This window comes from Toxorhynchites rutilus, chromosome 1 (assembly GCF_029784135.1).
Source record: "Toxorhynchites rutilus septentrionalis strain SRP chromosome 1, ASM2978413v1, whole genome shotgun sequence".
Lineage (NCBI taxonomy): Eukaryota > Metazoa > Arthropoda > Insecta > Diptera > Culicidae > Toxorhynchites > Toxorhynchites rutilus.
In genome coordinates, this window is record NC_073744.1 from 182992261 (window position 1) to 183015512 (window position 23252).

Genomic DNA, 23252 nt, shown 5'->3' on the forward strand with positions numbered 1-23252 from the left:
TTTTATTTTTATCGTTTGTTGGAGTGGAGAAAAAATTAAACTTGATGACGGCGGAAGCTGCAATATGTAGCCTTTTTTGGCAGTCATTAGGAGAACTTTTGTTTGTACGTGGATTAATTTCGCCGAGAGAGATGACAAACTCCGACAGGCCTATGGGAAACGTTGGAAACGGTTCTCGTTGTCAACGATAAATTGGGACAATATTTCAGATAGAATACAGCTTGTCAAACACAAACACTTGAAACCCAATCAATTCCGAAATCGCCTGTCAAACAAAGCGCACGGCTCAACGACACGATTCGAGTTCCAACAAATCCCAGCGATTGGTATCTCCGAAAAAGCACTTCCCGAAGAGCTTTCCATCGATTCCCATTCTATCCGAGCGGAGCTGGGGGGACACTTCTCTCCTAGCGGTGGTGTCCGAAGCAATCAACTCGAGACTATTCACGAATGAGTGGTGCCTTCCACGCAAAGATACCACCGTCCGCTTGTTTCAATGGGGAGTCCGACAGCGGTCAGTGTCCCACGCGGCTTCCGGGCGTGAATCTTCACGCCGTGACACGAATAGTGCCGCCCTGACCGTGACGTGCGAGTTTCCCGAGTGTATTTACATTGTATATATTGTTCTCGCCCCTCGCCCCTCGCCCCTTCCCCGCACATTTTGCCAGCCGCGATCAACCGTCAGCAGCAGCAAATGCTGGTCGCCACAGAAGCGTCAAACCGGCTAAGGATAGATCCACACCCGCTTTTGTCTGTTTGTGTCCTGTCCCGTTGTTGTTGTTGTTGTTGTTGTCGTCAGAAACAGACCCAACTCCACTGCGTGCTGGATGTTTATGCTGCTTTTTTTTTGCTTCCTTCCCGCTCCTTTCACTCGCTGCAGCTGTTTGTTGTTTTGTTATCACTCTAGTTTAATGGAATCCTGGCTGAGTTGTTTGTTATCCCGGTGTGGGTGTCCGACCGTCTTGTTCAAACGGACCACTGAACGACGTCCGTCGCTCCTTCTTTTTTTCTCCTGTATCAAGTATGGCGTTACGGTAGAAAGGAAGGGAAAAATCGCGTAACAAGTTCCGGTGACAAGTTTCAACAACGGTCCGTCGGTCGGGGGATGGGACCTGATTATGACTGGGGAGGTAAATCACAGCCGGAGGGGTTCTTTCGCAGGAAATGGGTCATCAGCCCATGAATGTTACATGTACAGCAACTTAAAGCAACTGTGTAAACAGGCGACAGAGAATCAGATGGCTGCTGTAGGAGGCGAGGGTTCGCTCGAATCGCGACGATGGAGGGACATGGTGACTGACGGTGAAGTCCAATATAATGTTGATACAGGGAAACTTCGATATAACGTACCCTCGTTATAACGTACCCTCGATATAACGTACACATTTGCAAAGTGTAAAGGAAAATTTTTTTCAATATTTTTTTTTCTGATAGAACAATGAATTACCTGTATTGTGATGCTAAAACAAATTTTGTACCTTCAATTATTCCCGAAATACAGCTGGTTTTGAGATTCCGGATTCTAAATGAATCGAGCTTTAATCAACAGTACGAAGGAAAACATCATGAGAAAGGCTGGCTTCGTCTTCTGATTGAAGTTATTCATTAACTTTACTAAAACAGCAACACAATAATGTATTATAGACTACGTTTGTGAGTACTTTATTATGCTTCGATATAACGTACAATTCGATACAAAGTACAATTTTGAAAGTGAAATGTACGTTATATCGAAGTTTACCTGTACATCATGCTGATTTATTAGAGACGAATGAACTCTCAGAGTTTAAAGTCTCTTTAATTCAATACCGTTACCGTTGATTTATTCATCCCTAAATGAATATCCTGTTTGCAGTGAATAATAGAGGCAATAGAGCTATGATATTTTCCTCTACCGGGTAGTAAAATAAGAGGTGTATAGCTCTAAAGACCTAATATTTGACAACCGATGTTCTCGGGGTTGCCACAAGTTATTTAGAAACTTATGTAAATTATGGAACGCTATCCTGTAAAAAAATGTTAAAAATGTGAACAAAGTAATGTGAATTTGCTATGAAAATTCACAATAAAATGCGCAAAAGTCGATCATAATCATGAACCTTCAAAGACGCCGAAAAGTAATCACCTCGGACGTTTGACAGAAAATATCGCGGCTATCATCGAATGTGTGGGAAACAACACAATTTTTTTATTGTTGATAAAATGGCGGCCGTTTGGAAAAAAATGCTTTTTTGAAGGTTTTTTCATGACGATTTGAATTCGTTCAAATAGAGCAATTCCAAATGAAATCGACTAATGACAAAGCATGAGTATTTTTGATTCGAATGAGTTTTCCACAGTATTTGGGAATTTTTCGACTCAAGTGTAACTTTTGAAAAGGGCGTATCGATTTTAGTAAGAGAAATCTTTGAAAATTTATATCTCAAAAACTATGAGTCCTACCGAAATAGTGTCTTAGAAAGAGTTATGGAGTATTGATGTCCAAACGTGCAAAAGATATACACTGAGAAAAAATAGTACTTTTTTTATTTACAAAAAAAAAACTTTAGTTTGCAATATCCAAAATAGACGAATTCCATGCCAACTCGCCTGGCCGTTGGCAGCACCATCTCAGATTTCAGTGAAACGTTGTGGGTGTAAAATCATGGGTCATTTAAGCAACTTTGCATACTTGAAACATTCGAAAAATAATTAGACTACTTTTTCGAAAAAGCCAAATTTTTTTTCTTAATTTTTTACAAAAATACATAACTTAAGAACTCTGATACCTACAACCCAGAGCTGCAATCCATCACCGTCAATGTCACAAAAAAGCTGACCATAGTCACTCAATTCCTCTCACGGCACGTGAGATCCAAATATTCAGTAGTGATACTCACTCTTTTGTTTCCGACACCTAACCAAATGACCACTGACGATCGCTCTGTTTACAACTTTACGTTACGAGAGCGGTGGTTGTGGCGTATGATGGTAGTAGAAATGTGAGTGATCAGACAGTTCCAATCATTTTTGACAATCGCGACGGTTGTTTAGATTAAGAAGGTGGAGTTAACAGGTGGCTCGTAATTTACACTATTTAGAAAAGACGTATGAGGAATGGCAAGACGAAAAGTTTGGATTTGTTCATGTTATTACTTACGTTGGTATGGTTACATTAGATTTCGTCGAAGGTATTTGAAGCAGTATAATAAATAAACAGTTGCCGTTGAAAATAATAACCTAGTAACCTTTATGCATATGCTTCCGCCAGCTGGCTCGGCTAATGTGATATGATTTATTCAGGGAATGCTTTGATCGTGGTACCGACATGGTGCATAATTTGCAGTTTTGTTTTTTGTGCTGGTTCATAACGGCAATCAACTGTGCCGACGAAACTGTAGCCAATGTTTAGTGTTGTTTGGATACCATCTATGTAAATAAATTCAAACTTACGGCAATTCTGACATTACGTTTTACCTTCCACTTCACTTTCATTGGTTTAGATTTGTTTGTTGAAGTAGAAGTTGTTGTAGTTGTTAGAGATGTCTAAATTTTTCGTTTATTCGATTATCGAATAATCGTGGGGCCATTTTTAAATATTCGATTCATTCGAACAATTGTCTTTCAGTATTCGAGTATTTATTTCTTGCAGTTAAAATGAACAAACATTTACAATAAAAAAGATTATGGTGTCTTAATTTTAAAAGTTATATTAAATATAATTTTCAAATAAACATGGGGCAGCCAAAACCATTATTTAAATGAAATGGTATTTAAGTATATTGATAAATTTACCATTTCATAATTATTTGCGGATCATGAAAATGATCCGATTGAAAACCGACAAGGCGTTTTTTTTTTATTTAGAGTTAAGCCTTACCAGAACTATTGAAGTTTAGTTAATAAACGTGTGATGAACACAAAAATTTCATTTTTTTATAAAACGAAAGAAAATTGCGATCTCAAAGAATCGCTCAAAAATCATCCACTTCCATTGAGGCTTTATTGAGAAACTTCTTATACAGTGTTACAAACTGCACCACGAACACGTCCAGATCGAATATATGTTTGCTTCATTGCTGCATCCAGTGTTCATAATGCCCGGCAAAATTCAATTTTTGCGTCTTCAGACTCATATCACAATTTTTAACCAGATTCGGTACCAATCCACAGATTATAACATTCGATAGAACGCCTTGAAATAGCAGCTCGTATAGCCGTTCGCTCACCCCCTCCAGCTTCTGTGGACCTTGTTCGAGGACAATCTGATTGGCGGTTTCTCGATGGAATATTTGCCAGTCAATTTCCGGTACTTCTTAGTTGACCGTGAACGGTTACTGTTGTACCTTGCAAGCTTCCAGCATGAGGATAGCGTAATTCTTTTCTCCGAAGGAATGTGCTGAAATGCAAATAGTGTTGTTATATTCAAGAAACAAACAAATGACAATATTACATTAAAAATTTTAAGAATATCCTCCTAAGATAGAGCCGGCTCCCTTATTCCCAAGCAACGACTTCTCACCGCGGGAATAACCCGCGAAGTAGAATTGGCGCACAAAATCAATCTGCACCTAGACACATACTTTTCAATGGTTCTTCTCAGCGCATCCTGGGTATCTTTGGTCAGCTAATCCACCACGGACAAGACGAGTCTCATATTCACTCTACCCGCTGGGATCAATTTGATTGATCAAATCCGACACGACCACCCTGTCATATATCCCGGTAACCGATGAATTCAACTCCATGTGGTAATTACTGCTGGTGGTACTGATTTCCACCTTCCGGTTCAAGGGCGTTGTGAAGTTTATTATTTCATTTCGTAGCCGTTCCACGCCCGGTTGGTAAAGTTTCCACAGCAGATACATGATGCGAGTTTTCTTACTGGCCCGGAAGGACCGTTTAACATGAGATGCCGGAAGTCTCCCTGGGAGCGAAGATTAATCAGATGCGCAACTTGCGTTTTGTGGTAGTCCAGTTTGGACAGCTGGCGCGATCGGTAGCGGTCAACTCAGAGAGCCATTGTACACAAAACTATTTGATGTATAACACAAAAATACTTGGTGACTTGTTGTTTTAGTGTTAGCCTTTGTCAGAGTAAATGCATCACCTCCAGATATGCCAGATGATTTTTTTGAAAATCTTCGACAAAAATCTGAAATGTTGATGAAATCTGAGATGCAGATACTTTTGTAACCGCGAGAATAGCAAAGTAATGTTTGAAAAAAGGGGTTTTAAGCGCAGGGAATCAAGTCATAAAGAGGAGAAATACCATATCCCTACAGTCTGCAATTGAAAATATAAGTTTGCAACAGGATAGACAGGACATTAAATATCAGTAAAATTGCGAACATGTCTGCAGATTTAGTATCCTTGCAATGATGAGAAACAAATTTGGTAAAAAAATACATCATTTTGCTAATTTCAAACCCGATCGGGAGCCTGAATAGAGAGGATACGCAAGACGTGTTATTCCACAAACTAAGTACTAATACAAATGATACGTGTATTACTACGTAGAGTCGGCGAAGTGCCGTTAAAAACGTTAAGGCCGTCTGAAAAGTTGAAAAGAAAATACATGCCTGAAAACACAATATTCTACAAATTGTATTTAAAATGAAACTGTATATTCACATCTGGCATCCCTAGTCACGAAGAACGAACACAAAGAGGCGAATGTTGTGAATATCGCCAAACACCAAACCATCAGCTAGACTTTTGAGTGTCGCACTATTCTGACATTTCAGCGACAGGACACTCACCAAGGAGCTCGGATTTCTACTGTCAAGTAGAAGTTCACCATGCGTTAGTGTTGTGATAATACTCTTCTCACACTATTCGACTGACTTTGGGATGGTCACCAAAGATAATCGTAGTACAAAATTTGTTGATTATCTTTGTATGAGTACCATCACTTGATTCTCACGACAAATCGCAGCTCTGCTACAACCTACAAAATTCTTGTCAAAGGTTGAAATGTAGGAAATTGTTCAAATTTTCACAAAAAAAAATACCAAAATTTTTTTGGAAAAACGTTTCCCTGACAAAAAAGTCATTTTGAAAATTACAATTCATTTTTCTCAAAAACGTTTTCTTTTAAATTCCCAAAAATATATATACAGGTAAACATATATAAACATTTCACTTTCAAAATTGTACGTTGTATCGAATTGTACGTTATATCGAAGCATAATAAAGTACTCACAAACGTAGTCTATAATACATTTTTGTGTTGCTGTTTTAGTACAGTTAATGAATAGCTTCAATCAGAAGACGAACCCAGCCTTTCTCATGATGTTTCCCTTCGTACTGTTGATTAAAGCTTGATTCATTTAGAATCCGGAATCATAAAACCAGCTGTATTTCGGGATTGATTGAAGGTACAAAACTTGTTTTAGCATCACAATATAGATAATTTATTGTTCTATCAGAAAAAAAATTGAAAAAATTTTTCCTTTACACTTTGGAAATGTGTACGTTCTATCGAGGTAAAATGTACGTTATATCGAGTGACGTTTTATTGAGGGTACGTTATAACGAGGGTACGTTATATCAAAGTTTCCCTGTATATATAAATAGCGCTTAACATTTTCAACAAGTCGTCCATACATCGGAAGATGGACACTTTAACAGGGAAAAAGTTTTTCGAACAACAACTTTTTCATGTTTTCTTTGAAAAAAATACAACTAAACCTAATTTTGTTTAAAGTCAAGATAGCGATATACTGTATTCGACAAAGTTTTATATCTTGTTAAAATATAAACTTTTGTCGAAAACATCAATTTTCTATCTTTTATAGTTTTTGGAATAGAAGTCATTTTTGTATGAAGACTCCTGAAAAAATAATGTTTTACTCGTAACATTTTTGTGTGTAGATTCTCACGTTTGACATGTTCCTTAATAGAGCAAAGTTAGTAGAGCATGTAAATTGCGATAATTTATACATAAAAATGTTACGAATTAAACATTAATTCTATTTTTTCAAAGAAAAAAAAAATGAAAAAGTTGTTGTTCGAAAAACTTTTTCCATGTAAATGTGCCCATCGTCCGATCTATGGAAAACTTGTTGGAAATTTTGTAGCATGGTACACAAATTCAGATATGCCGGCCCCTTGATTCTGCAAAGCTTTGGATCTGTTTTTTTTGGGCAACTTTCCACAAGAAGCATTTGTAGGGTTCCACTGAGTGCTCAGACGTCGATAGAACTGGGATGACAAAAATCATTCCATTCTAGCGACGCGGCACTCAGTATTTTCTTCTTTGTTTTGGAACATGTCTTTTGTGGAAACGTTGAGCTGCATCCTCACCCAAAGGGGGAGTGAAAGAGCTGTTCCTGTTTTTGGTTTGAGACTCTGCAAAAGAGCAGGTGCTTTGTGCCCAAATATGGGTTGGACGGAAGGTCCGGCAAGATCAGGCACTTGGGATTAAAGGTGGATGGCCTTAATGATTGAGGCAATTGTTGCCCACGATAATCGACTTTAGAAATGTTATGTACTTGCGCACTTTTGTGGCAATTACATAACTGAGACAAAATTGATCTCGCGCCTGGTTGATCTGAGGATTTAGAAATTCTAATCGGTCACTTTGTCCTGGATCGTGGAAGAGGCTGGACTGGCGGACTTTGCCAAGAGCCTCGGTGTGTTAGCTTAGGTTAGTGAGTCGCGGTTATTCCGAGCAAGCCAGTTTTAGGGTTCTTTTTTCTGGAAATTTCAATTTATTTTTTCCTAGATTTAAAAGTAGTGGCTCAAAAGGTAGAAAGAGTAGGAGTGTTATCGTGCGAAGCGTGGTAAAATCCCAGGTAATCTGTGCTTGTTATATCCATGGGTGCCATGTGTGCTGACATTCCACGTGGGTGGAAACATATATTTTCCGTTTGACAGTTGCGATTCCGACACACCGTTCAACAGCTAGAGCCGTTCCAGACCCCACGGTGCAGCGAGAAGGTACCAGCAAACCACGAGCTGAAGAGCGCGAAGCGCTGGCAGGAAGCTGCAAAAGCGACGACGACCGACGAAAGTGGAGGAGGTCCGCTAAGCCGTGCAGCAGCAACAACCACGTCGAACGGGAAGAAACCCCGCTAATCTCAGCAACGGCACCGTCGACAAGCGGGAGGAGGCCCCGCTGATCTAAGCAGCATAATCAGCATCGGAAGTTATATTGGACAGCGAACTCAAAAAGGTCGTGAGTAACAAACGAAAACTATAATTCCATGCGCATGTCGAAATTAGTGCCGGTACGGTCGTGAAAACCTATGAGTAGCGATCGTAGCCGAGCGAGTTAGTCGTCCGGTCTGCCAGGTTGAGGGTAGCCGGTTCGAATCTCAATTATGAAATATATGATCATATAGAGAAAAATGAGATTTTCCACGTACGTGTTGATTTGATTGAAGTAAAATATACAAAAATCCTAGGTCCCAGCGACGCTAATTTTTCCGCTGGTTGTGATTACAAATATTGAATGAATAGCACACACGCATATATATACCCCACCCACCCATCATATTAACCTATAAGAATGAAAGTGAGAAGAGGAAGATGGAGCACCGGACAAAGCACGATTGAGGATTAAGTGGTGGAAGTACCTGGAAAATTTAGTAATGATGAATGAAGATTTTTAGTAGTGAAGTTTAAATAGCTTTGAAGAGCCGAATAAGGAAGCGATAGTGTAGTGGAGCTTTTGGTTAGAGATTCAAAGATTAAAGGAAAATGAAAGAATAAAGAAAAATGTAAATAGTTTTTTAAGAAACAAATATTGAATATTTATGTTGAACATATAGAGACCATATTATGTTTCTCTTTTTTTAGTTAGAAGTCTCCTTTAACTTTTTTTTGTCGGTTTCGGGGACAATAGAATTCTAAAACTGGTTTCGTGACGAGGTCCCAATTAGTCAGCCTTGCTTTCCCCGTTGGTTATTCTTTGTTGATTTTTTGGTTGGTTCTGGTCTCCCAAGCGTGGAGGGAAAACGTGGATTGTTTGAGTTACTGCCTGTGATGATAAAGCAGGCAGATTGAGATCTACTTTATCAGTCTGAGGTCGATTGTTGCGAGCAACAATTACCACAGCAATCAGTTCGTTTCCCAACGTGCCTGGGACGGTCGAACTTGAAACTTCTCTTGTTTGGGGGTTCAAAGAAAAAACCTGCCCTTTGGCAGAGTCTCAGCTGGGCACCGAAACAGTGGTGAACGGTCTCCTTCGGGAGTGGCGCTTAAGCCGTTCACTAGCACCTCCCCCATTCATTCATACCCGACCGTCTCGGGTTACAATTTTAAGGGCTATTTATTTCTATTTTTTCAGAATTTTAAAAGCATATGTTTTCGAGAAAAATGAATTTTAATTTCCAAAATAATGGAGGTTTTAGGGTGCAATAAATGGGCCTGATCACGAACATCACTGTCACAAACGCTTTCACGTCACCCACATTCACTTAATCTTCTTGTGTCTATCATCATTGACACGGACAGTTTCGCGTAAAAATAAACTCCGTGAAGTGAAATAGTTCATTCCCTTTTATAAGGGACATGTCGGTTGCATAATTTCAGGCGTTTGAACGTTATGTCGGTTGCATAATTTCGGACGTTTGAACGTTATGTAGGTAAAATTAATAAGTGTATGAGATAATATTCCATTCAATTGAACGTATATTTTAGAATGACAAGTTTGCGATTATACCTCGATGATTCGGTATTTCAATGCCAACTATTTGGACTCATTCCAAGAATCATTTGCTTAATGCGTTAGTTTGCTAAATCAAACGCTGGATCAAAGATGAGGAGAAATACTATTCTAGAGCCTGGAATAGAAAAAGCTGTAATCGATTTTCCATGAGCAAAATAGTATTACATTTTCTCAGTCTAGCTCCGAGATGGTATTGCTATGAATAAATTTGATATTTGATTATTGTACACTTATTGCAAACGTAATTGAGCTTGAGCTAGAGCTTGTGTAGGCTGTACACTTCGTAGTTGCTCTCCGTGATCGACCTTAATCAATGATGAGAAGGAATACTTGGTTGCTCTTGAATAATGTAGTTGTTGAACATATGGGAATGTAATTTTATTTCCTCTTTCTATAAATTACTCTAGAGATAAAGCATGACTATCATGAGTTTAATAATCTCTGTCTTACTCGTTTGAATAGTGAGAAGTATTTAGGATAGGTCAACGTTAAAATCATTTTTTAAGAACCGTTTCTACAATTTTAATGAACAATAATATCTTCTATATCTCAGAATAAACCCGAATTCATTCATCTCATGATCAGTATAATCTGAGCTAATCCCATATGGGATTCTGAAGTTTAATCCTCTTATCCTTCCCATTCTCATGCAATTTGATATACGGGACATGAGGTTTGATATATTTATTTAAACAGAAACTGGTCAGTAGCGTAATTTTCATATGAAACGTCTGATGAGTTTCAAGGAATTTGCCAAAAGCAGAAAATGATTCAGATTTTTTTAGACGGATATCGAAGTTATGGAAAAAGAACTAGAGAATAATTCAATAATTATTAATTTAAAAGCTTTGCAATGAGAGATTCACTTTTTCCTTATTTGAAACTTAAAAATTCCTTCATTCATTCAGTATGTCTTCAAAACAATTTCTATGAAAATATCTATTACGTAAAAACAAAAGATAAATGACCTTATTCGATGTAACTATCGTCCTGATTCGGGTTTTGTCCACCAATTGCGAATGTTTAAATTACAAAAACCAGCTCTGCAATGTTGGAAAAAAAATTACAGTTATTATTTTATATTCAAAATATCAACAAATCAATATTATACATAATCATTATCGTTTTGGGCCAGTGGCCTCCATTGCGATTTTGGGGGGTTGCAACTCTCTGTTAGTCTTATCCTTAAAATAGAAACAAAAAAATTCTATTCATTTAGGGTAATCGAAATTAGATAATTCGCCATGTTTCAATCGGTTTACGGTAGCTACATTTTTAGTCCACAATTACATCCCATAGCGCATTTATCGAATCCAAATAAACAAATTTATGTCCTCTGGATTCGTCAGGATTTCGTTCTAAAAATGCCACCAAGCGGGTAAATTGCTATTTGTTTATCATTTCTTTCTTAAAAAGCAAGACAAGATTCAAAATGTTAGCAAAAAAGCTAAATAAATCCGAAATTAAACTTACTTCATTCCGCGTGACTGGCTTTCACCATCTGAAACACAAGTGACAAATATACTTGTTCATTCCCGTGACGTGGTTGCCATACAAATAAAACACAAATTTCTGCATTTCTGCAGAATTAATCAAGCAAACGAAACGTAATTTGGCATGTGAAGGTTTTGATGTGCAATAAATGTTTACACAGTGGTTTGACACTCCACCCCCCTCTTTAAGGGGGAGCTGCCATACAAATGAAATACAAATTTCTGCATAACTCGAAAACTAATCAAGAAAATGCCAAATTTGGCATGCGAAGGTTTCAAGCAAACGAAACCAAATCAGGTATATGGAGGTTTTAGGGCGCAATAAATATTTTCACGGTGGTTAGATACTCCACTTCCCTCTCTAAGGGGGGGGCTGCCATACAAATAAAACACAAATTTCTGCATTTCTGCAGAATTAATCAAGCAAACGAAACGTAATTTGGCATGTGAAGGTTTTGATGTGCAATAAATGTTTTTACGGTGGTTTGACACTCCACCCCCCCTCTTTAAGGGGGAGCTGCCATACAAATGAAATACAAATTTCTGCATAGCTCGAAAACCAATCAAGAAAATGCCAAATTTGGCATGCGAAGGTTTCAAGCAAACGAAACCAAATCAGGTATATGGAGGTTTTAGGGCGCAATAAATATTTTCACGGTGGTTAGATACTCCACTTCCCTCTCTAAGGGGGGGCTGCCATACAAATGAAACACAAATTTCTGCATTACTGGAGAATTAATCAAGCAAACGAAACCAAATTAGGTATATGGGGGTTTGAGGGCGCAATAAATGTTTACACAGTGGTTTGACACTCCACCCCCCTCTTTAAGGGGGAGCTGCCATACAAATGAAATACAAATTTCTGCATAACCTCGAAAACTAATCAAGAAAATGCCAAATTTGGCATGCGAAGGTGTCAGTCGACACAAAACGTTCTATGGTGAATAGACACTCCTCACGTCTCTCTGAGGAGGGAGGGGGGCAAATCATGTATCAAACATTTATTCCATGAAACGGAGAAATATGTTATTTGCAAGTGGTTGAAAAATCTTGAACGAGAATTGTGTCTGAAAATAATCTGATATTATAATGATGAGTTTCGGTAGAAGTATTAGAAATGTTATAGTAAAAGGAAAATTCAACGGGGTCGATTAGAAGATCAATCAATGAACAGTTCTGCGATTGGACTCATGAGCTTGCGCTTAGTAAGAAAACGTGAATGTTTGAAGGTATTCATAACAAAAAACAAATTTTGGGCGGGACGAAGTTTGCCGGGTCAGCTAGTAAATAAAAAATACAATGAATAATTACGAAATAACAACGGTTAACTTTGTAAAATCATAACTTAAAAACAAAAAAAAACGCTTCTCCGGTTTCGAGATATGTTATGTGAAAAATTCTCAACTTTTCAGAAAAATATAAAAAATATGACGCCGTTGGTCCCGAGACCATGAAAACTATAAAAAATAAATACAATCAATAATAACGAAAACAGAATTCAAATTTTCTGCAACTGTAGTATTTTTCTAAAAAAGAACAGCTAATTGGCTTTAATTAAATATGTCGATCATCTGAATCGGTTCAGTGGTTAGAAAGAGACGAATTTTCAAGAAAAGTAATTTTTGGCAAAAATGCGAAAAATTGGATTTTTCGGACCACCCTAAAATGGAAATGGGCAAAATTGATAAAATACAGGTCTAATAGTTTGCGATAAGGAACAAATCAACCACTTTTCACGAAAATCTGAGAACCACTATATCGGTCTGGCATGGAATGGCTGTATGTGAAGACTCCTTTTTCTAAGCTGGAGAAGATAGTTATTCATTTCCTATCTAATTTATTAATATATTCTTTTAACTATATAATTTGTCCACAGTCCCACTTCCGAATAGAACTAAAACTGTCCCTCTGCATCGCTTCCATATCATTCTTTTCCCCAGCCAATTTTCTCCAGCAGCGGGTCATTTATTGCCGGTAATCTCTCACTTGTCTTATGCGGGGATTTAAAATGAACGAAGGTCGCACCACCTCCCCCACCAATCTGCCGACGATACATCCGATGACAAAGGGGGCGTCGTCTTCCCCAAAGTGGCCGCTCGCTTTCCCAAACAAACAGCAACACCAACAACGAACAAAAAAAAATCGCAAAACAAAACGCAAACGATATCTCCGGGTCATAACTCTTTCGGTGAAATTTGTTTCGCTCCTATTATTTATATCCTCCAAGCACATCGTTCATCGAACGAGGCAGGATCCTTCTTTTTTTTTGTGTGTGCTCATGCTCTCGCTCTCTTATCTCCATTCCGTCATCTTTCGCTGCTTCCGTGTGCGCGAAAAAATCGCGAAGGGAAAATTTATATATACGGAGCGACTTCCGGTTCCGAAACGGGCCAGTAGTGTTGCCAGGGAGTTCATCCTTTTTTTTCTCGCTTTCTGCTTCCTCGCTGTTGTTTCCTGGTTTCCTTTGTCTCACGCGAATTTACTTTCTCCGTCGTGTCCCGCTTTATTGCATTCGATGAAAAACTGCAGTCGTCCCTCAGTTGGATGGCATCGAATTCCAAGAAGAACAAATGATTGCGGAACATGAGATAGTAGCGGCGCCTCCCACCCTCCCCCCTTTCGGGCGATTCCGTTTACTGCGCCCCGGTCGAACAACTCGGTCTGCTCGGAGTCGAAGTGAACGACGATTATTTATGCTCCAGTCGGGATATGTTTTCCAGATTTTATGCTTCGACGGGATCAGAAATCGGGAAACGGGGAAACAGAGCACACAGCTCTCGGAGGCTGGGAAATGGTTTGGAAAATAAGTCGTAGCGATAACGCGCGATAGCACTTCCGGAAGATGATTTGTTCGGGGCGTGTGTTTTTCCGGATGGAAAAATCATGGTTCTCTCCGAAGTGTGCTCCACAATTTGATGACTTTTGTCGTACAGAACTGCTGTCAATTCGTGAAATAGACAAATTTCAATTCCGACTTCTGTTCCGCCCCCTGTTCGGCTGGACTGGGCTGGTTTTCAATTTCCTATCCTTTTCCCCTAGTTTTTTTTTTTGCCTTCTTGGCGTTGTCCTTTTTTCTCCATAACTCGTGAATATCGCGGAAAGCCAGCTCGCTGCACCCTAATGGGGAATTGATGAAAAATGAGGCATTGATAAAACTGTCGCTTCCGCGTAACTTAATCAAATTTATTCCTACTTTGAAAGCTTCTTCCCCCCGGGGGGGTTACGAGGGGATCGCTCAGCTTCCGCTCCGTTTGGCACGGGGCGCTGGCATTTCGCGCTTCGCTTTCCATTCTACTATCTTACAGGTTTATGTTTGTTCGTCTGCTCTTAAGCACTGTGACACATTTCTTTTCCTTCCCACTGGAATGCTGTTTTTTTACTTTCTTCTTCTCTCGGATCCTTCATTTGGGCTCCCCCCCCCCCACTCTCATCTTGAGGGTCGCTTGGGATGCTCACAATTCACCGGAATTCCCGTGGCTGCACCCGAGAACGGAATGATGGCTTTTGTGGTGTCTTCGGTCGGCGGGAGAAACAAACATCCTCATTTATCTTCTAAATCAGCCAGCCGAGGAATGCGATGGGACGGCGCGGCGCGGTGCGGTGCGGCGAAGCAATAATGCGAGTGGGTGGGCGGCGAGACTTCGTATGTTTGAGCCCCATTGTGTGTTTCGCTGGATGGTTGAAAGGTGATTTTCCGGGAAAAGACACGTTTTCCTTTTCAGCCGAGTTTGGATCTTCTCGCATGGACCATTATGTCGGAGGCGAGGGTGGGGACCAAATTTAGAATATATATCCTGATCGTGGAAACCGTTCGGAGTTCCTTTCGCACGCTAGATGATAAAACGAGACCGAAGGCTTGTCACAGGGCTTTCCACTCCGATGCCGGAGAATGATTTATTTTTTATTATCTAATATGATGCGAATGTGTGTCGTATGCGGGTAACGTTTTGTGCTGCGGAATCGCAATAATGACACTTTTTATCAGTGTCCCACGCATCCCACTCCCGCTGTATCCTTCTTCAGTGCGTGGAAAACCGGAAGTGGATGGGTTTTATAATAAATGTTTGTTTGGGTGAAGGTCGATGATTATAATGGATTCTCGTCGATTTATGGAGCAATGGCAGTTTTGGAAGCTGACATTGATGTTTTTATATTCAACATTTTAACAATATGAAATTTTGAAGGAAAATGTATTTATTTTTTCTGCTTTGCTCAACTTTACTTCGCAAATATTGATTACAGATTTTGACACTGCTTGTTTGAATTCAATTTAATATTTTTCAATCAGTTTCATTTGATTTTCTAAATATTCCGGTCAGACATGAAGATCGAACGGAGGAATATGAGTTGCCTGATTTTCCAAATCTTCAAATTGACACGATCGCACGACATGGTAATCATACCCGGTTAGCCAGATGTGGCCTGTACTTTCCTTTCCTCTTTTTTGTTCCCAACTTTCACAATTGCCATCTTGAACTGAAAAATCTTCGATGTGCCGCCGCGTGCCATTGCTGAGCCGATTTGTAAAATTCCTCTGTAGAACTTTTAAACCGCTTCCTATATAACATTTATGCTTGCTAAATTGAGAAGGTACCTGAGATTGAACATTGCATCAACCTCATTCGTTTGATTAGCTTCACGAAAAAAAAATACCACAAATATCCTTTAAAATTATCAGCCTTCACCATCCTTTGTTCTGATAGTTTTTTTACTGTCATCCCAACATAAATATTCTTGCCGCTTTTCAGTAGTTTTGAACAATGAAACAACGTAAGATTCTTTACAGATATTAGTGAGAATGGTTATACAGGTCGGACTCGGTTACATACACACTCGATTATATAGGATTCGAATACAGTTTGAGACTAGATTCTATACAGTTCAAATATTTTTTTTTATATTTCGAATGACTTATTTCAAGAGCAAATGAAATGTGTCAACGTTAAAGAGAAAGTTAATTGCCGATTACGAGTACAGTGAAATAAAAAATGTGATTTTGGTAGATTTAAGTTGAAGATTCACCAGAAATTATTTAAAATTATTTTGCAGCGAAACCAAAAAATATAGAAGTTTGGTGTCAAAGAACAAACTGTAGAGTGATTGGAGAGCTTTTGTTTGGTAGATAGAAACTTCGGAGTTTATTATGTATTTTTTGGATAAAATTAAGTGCAAGAACCACAGAATCACTTAAGAACCATAAACTTTGAAGTATTTCACTTCTAAAATGTTACTTAAATCCACAAATTTGGAAGTTTCACGATTGTATCCTGTATAAAAATGTCTTATCTTCCAAATGCAACAGAATTATCCTAAGTAGCGTAATTTTTTAATTAGAGCCTGTTCTAGGCAGTGTCCGAAACAAACAAAAAGTTCTGTAACTCTATCATTGTTGAAATTCAAACATATGCGTAGAAGGATTTTTTTTCATCAAATATGATCCTCTATCACATCCCGACTGAATTCGGATTTTCATTTGAGAAAGGTATTTTATGACTTTAAGGGGATGAATCACAAATTAAATTCTCATTTCAAATTCTATTAATTTTATATTCAAAAACAATAAATATATGCACAAAAAAACGATTAAAAACATTTTTTTTTGACTCGATTATTTACAGGATTCGATTATATACAGTGGAAATAAATCCGAAACTTTATTTAATCGAGTCCGCCCTGTATTTCAAATATGACTTATTTTAAGCAAAAATGAAATGTGTCAACGTTAAAGTGAAAGTTAATTTGGTTATTACGAGTACAGTGAACTAAAAATCCTGATTTTGGTAGATTTTAGTATAAAAATCACCAGGAATTGCTTCAAATGATATTACAGTGAAAAAAAATAGGAGTTGGGTGTCAAAGAACAAATTGTATAACGGTTAGAGAGCTTTAATTTGGTTGATGGAAACATTCAAGTTTATCATGTATTTTTGGATAACACTTTAAAAACCACAAACTTTGAAGTTATTTGCTTCTAAAAAGTTATTCAAATTCACTAAATAGAAAATTCCACAACTTTATCCTGTATAAAATTTTCTTATCTTCCAAATGGAAGCAACAGAATTGTTCTACGTTGCGTATTTTTTTAATCAGAGCCAGTTTAAGGCAAACAGAGCCCGAAACAGAGAAAAACTGCAGTAACTCTGTCATTGTTGGCATTTGCATATATTCGAAAAAGTTTTTTTTATCATCAAATATGACCACTATCAACTCCTGAAAGAATTCGAATTTTTGATATTAGAAAGGTATTTTCTGACTTTAAGGGGATGAATCAAAAACTAAATTCTTCTTTTACATTCAAAAAACCAAAACTATATGTATAAAAAACAAATTAAAAAAAAAATTCTTACTCGATTATATACAGGATTAGATTATATAAAGTGATAAGAAATCGAAGACTGTATATAATCGAGTCCACGCTGTATTTGAAAATATCACAGAACTGAAAAAAAAACCATTTTGAGAAAATGAATTTTAATTTTTTAAATATTTTTTCAATTTATTATTAAATTTATTCGTTGTTTCAAATGAAAATTGGAGCTATTTTCTACATTTTATTCGGTGAGCGATATTTTATAGCTCCTACAGTTTTGAAGATAGAAAATTTAAACACTTGATCGAAGTTTCGCAGTTCTCATAGTTTTTAATTTAACATTTTTGTGATCATGTTTTTGATTAAATTGTTTTTCAAATCTTTGTTAATTCAAACAGTTAACCAACATTTTCACACAAAATATAACTAAAAAATCTATAACTCGAATTTTCATTTTAAAAATATCAAACAAAAAAGAAAAATACATAAAAAATTATCAAAATTGAACATTCATTTTTCTTAAAAACGTATTTTGTAGTATTCTGCAAAAATTGTGAAAAAGACATATCATAATAAAATTCGTCATGTTCAGACCACGACTGCATTGTGAACGTAATGGAATACGGAACCTACGGAATTATGTCATTCAATTTGCTTGTTTATAACTTCAGTATTATTTTTGAATGCATCAAAATTTTAAAAATATTTTTTCATAAGAAAATTTTGGTAGTTCTAATAAGGGTCGTTGGCATGCGTGATTTTGTATAAGTAGCCGATATTTGGTGATTCATGATTAATTCTTATCCTCGCTAAAACAATACACAAGCACGCAAGCCAAAATAATTTTTTAGCACATGCTTTGGTATCCCGATTTATTACATTAAATCAGCCTAAAAATAACAGAAAATGTGCTACTCTCCAATACTGGTATAGCATTTGTATAATATATTTGCTAAAGCAATATACGAGCAATATGAGCGAGTGAAACAAGATACACATTGCAAATAAGCACGCATTAAAGCTTTTCGCATACTTTTCCACATACACGGCCCAGACCGAGATGGATATAGCTCTCCTTTGTGCTCTTCTCTTTACTCTTAGAAAACACTTTCCACCTTCATTTTATAATGAGGTGTAATATTATCACGCATTTATGCAACAGCACCAGTGGCTGTGTGGGTAGAGCGGTTGTGTAAAAAAAGCCTTGCATTCCATCCGGCCTTGGATCGATCCCCGTTGATATCGTTCGGACTTTTTTTTTGGTACAATCCCAAAAGAGTTGAAAAAAGAAAGAGATGTCTGCTCCCATACATAGAAACATTTTGATGCTTTTGAGGCAGATGATTTTATTTGCTCATTTGACGCTTCAGGACACGAAAAAGTATATTTTGTGCTGACAATGAAATACTTTCTGGCAACGCTAGGTGTAGTTGCAGTCAACGAAAAATGGGTCGTGCGCATAATTGCACGGAAACACAGTGGATGGTCATCCGCAAAATGTCAAAGGCATACAGCAGGCAACGCGAAATCACAGAGTATCTGGTAACCTTGTTGGTACGCCATCCCGGTCACCAAGTGCCAGAAGCTGGTGGAATTCATGCCGAACCGGGTGCGTGAATTGATGTGTAACAAAGGTTACATGACCAAGTACCAACCCTAGAAGCCTTTCGCGGTGTGAAATTTCTTGGTTTTAATTTTTTCTACCATGAATTTCAAAACCGGTCTTGATTTTTGTTGCGTCATTTTAGTTGTTAAGTATGCTTAAAACGCATTTTTTAATGAATTTTGACGTAGGACTGCGTCTTTCATTTCTATACTGGGATGTAAGTTCAAAGTTTCGAAAACGAAAGCGTTACGCCGGAGAACGAGATTTTGAGCGTTAATAGCTCCAAAACAACTGAACGAGATCGTATGATATACACTTCATTCGAAAGATAAAATGTCTACACGTTTTATGCTTGTTACTTTTTGATCCAAAAACTTGTTTCAATAGCCTTAAAATTGCTTTCAAAACAGGCTATTGAAATAACACCAATCGGTATCAAAGCGAGTGTCGCTCGGAAATCCACTCAGTTATGATTGCGCAACGATTGAGGTACCATCGCTGAAATAAATGGATGTTTCCCTAACACAGACTTCAAAACCATGGAGTCTGGAGAAATCGGCATGGCAAAACAGATGCAAGCAGCATGTACTTTTGTACTCGTTTGCGTTTTTACCTATTGGAATGTTTCCCAACACAGATTTCAAAACCATGGAGCGTGGGAAATTGGCATTGCAAATGAGATACAAGCTGCGAGTACTTTTGTACTCCCTTGCATTTTTGCAAACCGGAATGTGTTTTCCCAACACAGATTCAGAAACCAACGAGTTGGGAGAATCGGCTATGCAGATCTCGGCAGTACCTTTAAACCCCCATGCATTTTTACATTCCTGAATTTGTTTTGCTAACACAGTCTACAAAAGTGGGTACAAATGCCACGCTTTGGCTCGGTTATTCAAGATTGCATATCCCGACAGTCAGTTCACTGAACTTCTACGCATACCGTTTGATGATTAGGCAAAATGTTGATAACTATTTGATACGATAGCTTTACTAGTTTAATCAATAATTTAATCAATACATACGAAAGATAGCTCTGCGCAGCAGCGATATCGTACTCAATGAGGAACATCCGTGGTGTGATTATTGCTATTTGAAAAAAAAAACAAATGATTACTAAGCCAACGGCAGTCCTACGTAAACCTTGCGCTTATATCATAGGTATAACCCATCTATAGTTTTTATTTTAACAACAGATGTTCTAAATGTCTTCGAACAATGCAAATTATTTATATTTTCTTTCTCAAAATTTTGTCACTTTTTTTTTGCTAGAGCAGTGATCTCAATGTTCTGTCCGATACTGTATACGTTTTTGAGAAAAATAAGTAAAGAACAATTTTCGACATATTATTCTTCGACTAAAATTTTATAGTTTTTTAGTTAGAATTTTTCGCAATAATTTTCATTTGCAACTTTTTTACAAACAAAATCTACAAAAGTTCGGTCAAAAATGGAATGTGAATGATTATGTATATTTCATTAAAAATATCAAACAATTTGAAAAAAAAAAAAGTTTTCAAATTGAAATTTGTTTTTGTCAAAAAGGTATTTTTTTAAATTCTAAAAAAATATATGATAAGCCTATATTATAACCGACAAGTCATTCATCTTCTCCTTTTCATCCATTGCGAACGATTGGCCCCCTTGCTATAAACAGTCAAATAGTGTAAATAGTGTAGTGTAAATATACAATAGATATACGAATGGATATAAGAATTGAGTGTGATCATCAACATTGTAACAATTTTTTATATCCCATCCCTTTCCTGAAAAAATATGTCACTCTTCTAAACTCAAGTAAACCGCGAGTATTCGGTTTCCCACCTTACTAACCATAGAGTTAGGAAAAATGTTTATATACAGTTTTAAAACATATATTTTAGAATTCGTCTCCTTTAAACTTATGTAACTGAGCCTGTAAAAATAAAAGATTTAATAAAAAAAAAGTTATTCATGCATCGGAAGAAGGGCACTTCTACAGGAAAAGAGTTTTTCTAACATCAATGTTTTCTTTTGGTACTTAAGTTTTCCTCGTGTCATTTGTTGTATGTAAATTCTCACGAATAACATCGTTTCGACATGATTCAAAATAGAAAAAAGTTTACAATATCCATTATTTGACCAAATTTCGTAGGTCCTATAAAGGTGAACGAACTCTTAAAACATTTCAATGATCTGTCAATGCCAAAACGTTAGTCAAAATGAACATTCCCATCATGGTGAAGTGCACGAACGAGCAATCTATATAAATAAAAATGGAAGGCCAAATGTATTTTTTTTTTTTATATGCATCTATCACAATGCACAATTTTATTATTCCAAAACTTATTCTAGTACTAAAGCTAGATCATTTACATTTCTGTCGCCTGGAGCAGTTGTCACAATGTAATGCATTTATTTTCGAAAAACCTCTACGATTTTTCTTTTTTCTATTCTATTATAACTCACAAGTGTTGGAAATTTCAGACTATTAAAATTCAATCTCTCTGTTCTAATATTACAGTCATTTAGCCTTTGCATCATATATCGCCATAAACCTGCATTAAATTGACAATCCTTAACTTTGTGACATAAATCCTCCACTACTCCGATGCAGAATGAACAGAACGGCTGAGGTACTCTTCCCTGTCTATGAAACTGCTCCTTATTTGGTATTTTTTCATTAATAAAAAGATATAAAGAGGAGAGCTCATCCGACGTAAGATTTTTGCTCCTTATATTTCTCCATATTGTTCTCCAATTATATTGTCTATATTTTTTCTCTATTTCTGGTGTATTTACTTTTTCTATGTAGTAACTGTATAATACATTTGAGGTCATAAGGTCAAGAACTTGAGATGGCAACATTCTTAATTCATGGTTAATTTTTTTAAGGTAATCGTATTCATTGGGAATACTGGAAGCTGTATTTGAACCATTAAAGTTGTATATAATCGTGTCATGAATGTAACGGTTTATTTGTGTTCTTTTGAATCTGTTAACCAACAATGATTTGCATTTCATTTCCACATCATGTAGCGCAAACCCACCTTTATTTTTAGGCAGAATTAGTTGCATATAACTAACCATTTGCTCAAAATTTTTCCAAATAAAGCTACCAATGAGTGATTTTATTTTTGCTGCAAATTTGTTTGGTAAATTTAAAATAGATCCTATGTACCACACTTTGGATAAAGCGAAAGTGTTTAGGAAAATTACCTTTTGAATTTTATTTAAATTACGCATCTTGTGCAACCATATCAATCGAGAAAAGCTATTAGTAACATGAGTCCAGTTTGTTTCAATCATGATTTTGAAATCATTACTATAAAAAACACCAAGAACTTTCATATTTCGTTGCACGGTTAGCCATCGTGGCTGCTGTGAATCGACATTTTCTTCTCCTACAACCATACATTCAGTTTTCAGTATATTAAGACGGGCTCCTGATACACTACCATATCTTTCGAAAATTTCTTTTATTTCGTCTAACTTTTGTACATCCTCCACTACTATGCAAATATCATCTGCATAAACACTTAAAAGATCCATTTCACTGGTACAAACTCGATTCAAATGCTGAATAAGGGGCTCCAAATACAACACGAACAAGTGCATGGACAAGGGATCACCTTGTCTCACTGATCTTCTAATCTGAATTTCATTACTCAATCTTCCGTTGATCAATATTTTAGAAAATGACATTTGTCTCATCAATCCAATCAGATTGACAAATCTTTCATTTATTCCCATATTTCTCATAGTGTCGATTAAAAAAGAATCTTCCACTCTATCAAACGCCCGTTCTAAATCAAAAGAAACCATGTAACCCTTCTTTTTCTTTGTATTGAATTCTACAATTTTATCATGCAGTGCACACGTAGCATCAAATATATTGTGTTGTTTATTAGCGCATTTTTGATTTGGAGAAATTACATATTTTACTAATTTCTCCAAACGATATTTCAAAGCTCTCGAAAGAACTTTGTAATCATCATCAGAAAATCAGAAAATGTAATCAAAGCAAGGTAATTGGTCTAAACTGGGAAATGGACTCTGAATGATTGCTCTTCTTTATTAGAACAATCATCCCATCGAAAAACTTTTTTATGAACATTTCCTGCTACAATATCATTAATCACTTCAGTAAACTCCGTCTTAACAATATCCCAAAAATCCAGATAAAAATCTTTGGTTAAACCATCCATTCCA

At 36.9% G+C, this 23252-nt stretch overlaps 1 protein-coding gene and 1 pseudogene across 15 annotated transcripts in view; one reads left to right on the forward strand and one right to left on the reverse strand.

The window, feature by feature from the left end:
- Window positions 1-23252, forward strand: part of LOC129768776 (disintegrin and metalloproteinase domain-containing protein 11) — a 912619-nt gene that overhangs the window by 90340 nt on the left and 799027 nt on the right. The gene's annotated exons all lie outside the window — the stretch shown is intronic.
- Window positions 3954-5002, reverse strand: LOC129768844 (replication factor C subunit 3-like; annotated as a pseudogene).